The sequence below is a fragment of the Myotis brandtii genome, unplaced genomic scaffold, assembly GCF_000412655.1.
Source record: "Myotis brandtii unplaced genomic scaffold, ASM41265v1 scaffold145, whole genome shotgun sequence".
NCBI classification, from domain to species: Eukaryota; Metazoa; Chordata; class Mammalia; order Chiroptera; family Vespertilionidae; genus Myotis; species Myotis brandtii.
The window spans coordinates 731,900-737,920 of NW_005355204.1; the positions used below are offsets into that span (position 1 = coordinate 731,900).

The window sequence follows — 6,021 nt, forward strand, 5'->3', positions numbered from 1 at the left end:
CTGGCTGCCGGCTGCCATCTTGGCTGACAGTTAATTTGCATATACTCACTGATTAGCCAATGAAAAGGGTAGCGGTCTTACGCCAATTACCATGTTTCTCTTTTATTAGTGTAGATACCTATTTGGAGAATGTGAGTGTTGAATGGGCAGGGGTGGACCCTAAGAGTTAGAGGGGTGGTTGTTGACTAGCAGATTGGGAAGAGAAGCGCTTCCTGCTTGGTGAGTCAGCTCTGCTATGAGGACAGACTTCTCTGCTCCCGCAGTCTGAGGCTGAAATAGAAATCAAGGGAAAACCAGTCCATGCTCATTGTGGGGACTGAATGGCTGTGGGCATCTCCTGGAGGGGAAACTAGATTAGGGTTTGTAGAATCTAGCAGTTACTGGTGTGCAGTCACATTTTACTGCTTTGCTAATTGGGCTTGGTTACTGAAAATTTATCTTGCTTTCCAAGTGACTGCAAGGTGCTTGTTTCAAATGCAAATGCATAGGCTAACATGTTAATGGGTGAAAGAGCCTTTTTTCAAATGGCCTAGGAACCCTCCTTTACACAAGTTCATGAGCATTACTAATCGGTAGACTGCTGATTAGGTTGTGCTTGTACGGGCTCCTGTGTTCTCTGAGCCCAGGCTCACAGCACTCACCCTAGCAGATTGTGGGCCTGCTCTGTGCTGGCCTTGAGCCCTTACAGAGCCCTGAGTTGCTCTCCGTAATGTCGGTAGAAGCAGTATATTGACTTAACACTCTTTTCTGGCCCTAGCAACATATGACGTCCAGTGGGCATCCTATGTCAAAGGCTGATGAGTAGACACAGTTAATGCTTGGCTTCCATTGGTCCCAACAAAGTCTTTGTAAAGTTTGGTTAAAAAAAAAAAATTCAGAAAGGCCAACAGCTAGATGGAAAATGGACCACGATCAGCAAGCAGTTTGCAGGAAGCACTTGAACATGAGGAATTGTAGGACAGTCAGATCAGGCCCAGGTCAGTAATGGTTTCTGAGGGCCAGGAATTTGAGGCTAACAGTACTGGCCAGAATGGGAATTAGTGCAATCTTCAGACCACAGGTAGGCAATGTCTTTTAAAAAAAGTGATGTGTACATTTTAAAAAGTTGATTTTTAGAGAGAGGAAGGGAGACAGGGGTGAAGGGGGAGAGGAGAGAAATATGAATGTGAGCAGTTCAATGCCCCCTGCCCGGGATTGAACTCACATGTGCCCTGACTGACCTGGGAGTGGAACCCGCAACCTTTGGGTGCATGAGATGATGCCCAATCAAGTGAGCCAGGGCTATGTTTACATTTTTGATGCATAAATTTCTACAGCTTACCTATAGTGATGAAGAGGGCAGCTTGCACTGGAGTGCCTAGGTCAGTCTGTCTGTCTGGGCTCCTTGCTCCCCACTGTTGTAATGCTAGACCTGATATCTCGCGCCTGGGCCTCAGGGTTCCCGTTTCTCCAGGGAGAAAGCAGGACAGACAGCAGTGTTCACTCAGTGCTCAGGCTGGTACTCGACACGGCGACATAGTAAGGGCTCAAGTATTAGCCATGTCAGGACACGAACATTCACTATGCCCTCTGCCCCATGGAATATTTGTCATTTTAAAGGGGGAAATTGTGGTCTTTATTTTCTGAAATTGCCCTGCCAATTCCTAAGCCATTCAATGGCTTCTGCAGTGTAAGTTGGGTGTATTGGTCTAGTACAGTGATGGCGAATCTTTTGAGCTCGGTGTGTCAGCATTTTGAAAAACCCTAACCTAACTCTGGTGCCGTGTAACATACAGAAATTTTTTGATATTTGCAACCATAGTAAAACAAAGACTTACATTTTTGATATTTATTTTATATATTTAAATGCCATTTAACAAAGAAAAATCAACCAAAAAAATGAGTTCGCGTGTCACCTCTGACACGTGTGTCATAGGTTCGCCATCACTGGTCTAGTACCTACTTTCCAGTCCCCAATTATCTCGTCTCTACTCTCACATTTTTTTTTTTGAGTGTATATATGTATTTTTAATTTTGATAACTTAATCTTACATTCTTTGTTTTTCTATTTAAGTATACTTGACATGCAACACTGGAGGCTGGAGGTGCACAGCATGTTGGTTGATACATTGTATACCACAGCATGATTGCTACAAGAGTTCAGCTAATACCTTTAATGTCGCACAATTATATTTTTGTGTATTTTTTGTTTCATATGTTATTTATTTACCAAAGTCAACTTTTCCTGCTCTACCAAAAGTTGAAAAAATAGGAGCAATACTAATTTAAATGACTCCAGTTAAGTTCATTATTTCACTGATTCAAGTTGTGTAGTATCTTTATGACTGAACAGAAAACATGGACAGAATGACTTTAAAGCACGTTTCAGATAGTGACCAAAGAATTGACCCCCAGGCCAGTAGGTAGTGATGGTTTCCATAGAAGTCCTAAAAGAGAATTATTGACTAAGGGAGTGAATAATGGTTATGGTGATAGACAGCAAGAACAGTTCAACCCGAATATTCATAAATTTGCTAAAGCCTTCTAAAGAGGAAAACCTTTGGAAGACTTAAGGCCTATAAAGTCTTCGTGCACCACTGTTACGGTGCTGAGTACAGCATACACCTAAATGGCCATTGATGCACAGATGGGCCTTTAAAAAATATATATTTTTATTGATTTCAGAGAGGAAGGAAGAGAGAGAGAATGAGAGAGAAAAAACAATGAGAATCATTGATCGGCTGCTTCCTGCACGCCCCCTACTAGAGATCGAGCCCACACCCCCAGCATGTGCCCTGACCTGGAATTGAACTGTGACCTCCTGGTTCATAGGTTGATGCTCAACCACTGAGTCACACCAGCTGTGCTAAAAACATTTAAAAAACTCCAGTGTCATGTGTGATGAAGTATGACTGTTATAATGGAGGCATTTATAAGATAGAGTCCACATAAGGAAAGGTACACGGTGCTTGGGGAGGCATTCCAGGCAGGATGAGGATCAGAGCATTGCCTTGTGTGGAGTCTGCAGGTGGTGGAATCCTTTTACACTCAGGAAGGTGTGGGAGGAGTGGGGTGTTGATTCTCTGCAGAAGAGTCAGTCTGTCCTTGGAAGGTGCAATATGTAGTAGTTTTGGGAGCACCCTAAGGAAGTTTATTTTAATCCACATTGTTGCAGTAAAAATAACTAGTATTTGTAATTTGTGACTTTTGTGGGTCTTACAGTGTGCCCATTAACAAATCAATTTTTTAAAATGTAAAAAATAGTAAAGGAGATAAGCATGTAGAGGAAGAATCAGACCAGAAATTGGTAAAACCTACTAAACTGTAGGGAATTGTTGGAGGGTTTGAATAACTGACTTGCCTAATGTGTGGTGTTGAGTTGTTTGGCATGGTGTGGCTGACAGATGTGAGGGTCTAAACCAGGGCACGGGAAGCTGGTGATTAACAGGTAATTGGTTATGGAGGTTGCGGGGAAGGGCAGATCTTAGCAATGCCTAGGTTTCTGATGTGGTCAGCTGCATGAGTGGGGTGACGTGGATGTCACACAGAGTATAGGAGATCCTGTTGGGTGTGGCTAGCACAGGAGCTGTGGTTAGGAGGCTTCAGACCATTGGCATAGGAAGTAAAGATTGCGTAGTTGGGTTAATTGCTCCCATACTGTTATTACCTGTTGCCCTTGTTCTTTGTTGCTATTTTTGTCTTACACCTTTTTTCTGCCTTTTGGGCTTTAACTGAACATTTTATATGATTTTATTTTTTGTCCTTAACATTTGTTACACAGGCAGACCCTGAGATATCAGGGTTATCAGTAAGGTGACCACCACAGTAAAGGGAGCGTAATCTTTCTGCTGGTGGAGGGTCTTGCTTTTAGCTTACAAAATACACATCTGTGAAGCACTATGACGTGAAACAGCACAATGAAATGGACTCCTTAAACTTGTACGTGGTTGTCAGTTTGCACCAATGGAGTGTACATGGACGGAACACTAGCTTCCTTCAAAGTATCTTCTAAAAGTAGATATTCCTAATTCCTCCCTCCCTGCCTGTCATTGTCATTCATTTCACTTACACACAAGCAGATGGACGCACACAAACCTATATAATCGAATAATTGTTATTATTTGCGTGAAGTGTTACCTGCTGATCATTTAGGAATAAAAAAAGATTTTAGTTTTTTGTTATCCTCAACTGAGGGTATTTTTTCCATTGCTTTTCAGAGAGAGGAAGGAAGGAGGAGGGAGGGATGGAAGGAGGGTCAGACATTGATGTGAGAGACTGGTTGCTTCCCGCACAAGCCCTGACCCAGGAATCAAACCCGAGATGCTTCGATACTCAGGCCAATGCTCTAACCACTAAACAACACCTGCCAGGGTGAAAGTTGTTATTTTCATTCACTTACTCTTTTTTTAAAATATATTTTTTATTGATTTCAGAGAAGGGAGAGGGAGAGAAAGATAGAAACATCGGCTGCCTCCTGCATGCCCCACACTGGGGACCAAGCCCACAACCTGGGCATGTGCCCTGACCAGGAATCAAACCTGGACCTCCTGGTTCATAGGTCAACACTCAACCGAGACACACCCTCAGGGCCCCATGTCCTTTTGACATGGCTGTACTTGTTTGTTTTGACTTATTTTTAATTTTTCACTTTGAAATATCTTAGATTTACAGAGGAGTTGTAAGGATGGTACAAGGGTTTTCCTGTGTGCTTTTTCACCCAGCTTTCCTTATGTGAGCTTATGTGAGAAATTAGCATCAGCTTATGTGAGAAATTAGCATCGCTACTGGATTGTTGACTACAGACTGTATTCACATCCCATCAAGTGTTCATGAATGACCTTTTCCTGCTCTAGGAGCCAGATGGCATTTAGTAGTCTATTCTTAGTCACTTCCATGCTGGTACACTTCCTCAGTCATTCCTTGTGTCTCTTGACCAGGCCTGTAATTTTTGTAGCTTCTTGCCTTGCCTGACCCATGTCCTAGACTCTTCTTGTATCTCTTCTGCCCCAGAGGTAACATGTGCAGGTAACATGTCCAGTCAAAGGGAGAGACATTCAGGTGCACACTGTCTTGCAGCAGGGAGCACCGGAGTCCTGCACTCGCAGGGCAGCTGGTTTGTCCAGTGCTGTGGGTGATGCGTCTGCTTATTATCTGAGCAGCTCACCTCCACTGAGAGGGGCGGGTGCGCTTAAACAGCCGGCACCTGCAGTGTGTCAGGGTGGTGATGCTGGTGCCATTGAAGATGGAGGAAAGGGTAGGTGTTTGAGATAGTTTGCTGGACACTAGACAAAGCTGAATTAATTCACTTTGTATATGGAGGTGTAGCAGTGGTGCTGGTGATATTTCTAGTCATGCAGCTTGGAAGCTCAAGGTAGAATTTGCTAGAGAATGACCAGGTGGGACCTGTTGGGGGGCGGTCGACAGTTAGGTTTAGTCATGTTCTATTTGAGATTTCTGTCCGATGTCCAGATGGCTAAGTCAAGTAGCTGTCTCTATTAATGTGATGTGCCCAAGAGAGATGCAGGATTGGACATACAGTTGGGGAACCAGCCTATCTAATAAAAGACAAAAAGGGTAATTAACCGTACCTCCGCTACGCTTCCCATTGGCTAATCAGCGAGATATGCAAATTAACTGCCAACAAAGATGGCGGCCAGCAGCCACGCAGCTGAAGTGAGCAGGAGGCTTGCTTGCTCCAGTGATGGAGGAAGCCAAGGTTCCCCGCCTGCCGTGGCCCGGCTCTAAGCTCCGAAAGCAACAGCTCCAAAAGCAACAAAGTTTCAATTATAGAAGCTAAACAAACCCCAGATACCTGCTTTCAGCCAGTTGTGGCCTCAGAGCTGGGAGCTGGGAGCGCCAGTGAAGGCAACAGAGTTTCAATTATAGAAGGTAAACAAATCCCAGAATAAGAAAAAAAGAGGCTGGGAGCTTCAGTCGCAGGCCAGCCTGAAAATGGCCCTCAGCCCCTCACCCAGACTGGCCAGGCAGCCCAGTGGGGACCCCCACCCTGAAGGGGGTGTGGCCAGCCTGAAAACAGCCATC

At 44.3% G+C, this 6,021-nt stretch overlaps 1 long non-coding RNA gene across 1 annotated transcript in view; it reads right to left on the bottom strand.

Annotated features, from left to right (window-relative positions):
* LOC106725218 overlaps positions 1–4,924 on the bottom strand; it is a 19,743-nt gene extending 14,819 nt beyond the window's left edge. Inside the window, exon 1 of the long non-coding RNA XR_001361088.1 lies at positions 4,914–4,924. This is a non-coding gene — a long non-coding RNA (uncharacterized LOC106725218). The remainder of the gene's footprint in view (positions 1–4,913) is intronic.
* Positions 4,925–6,021: the final 1,097 nt, after the last annotated feature.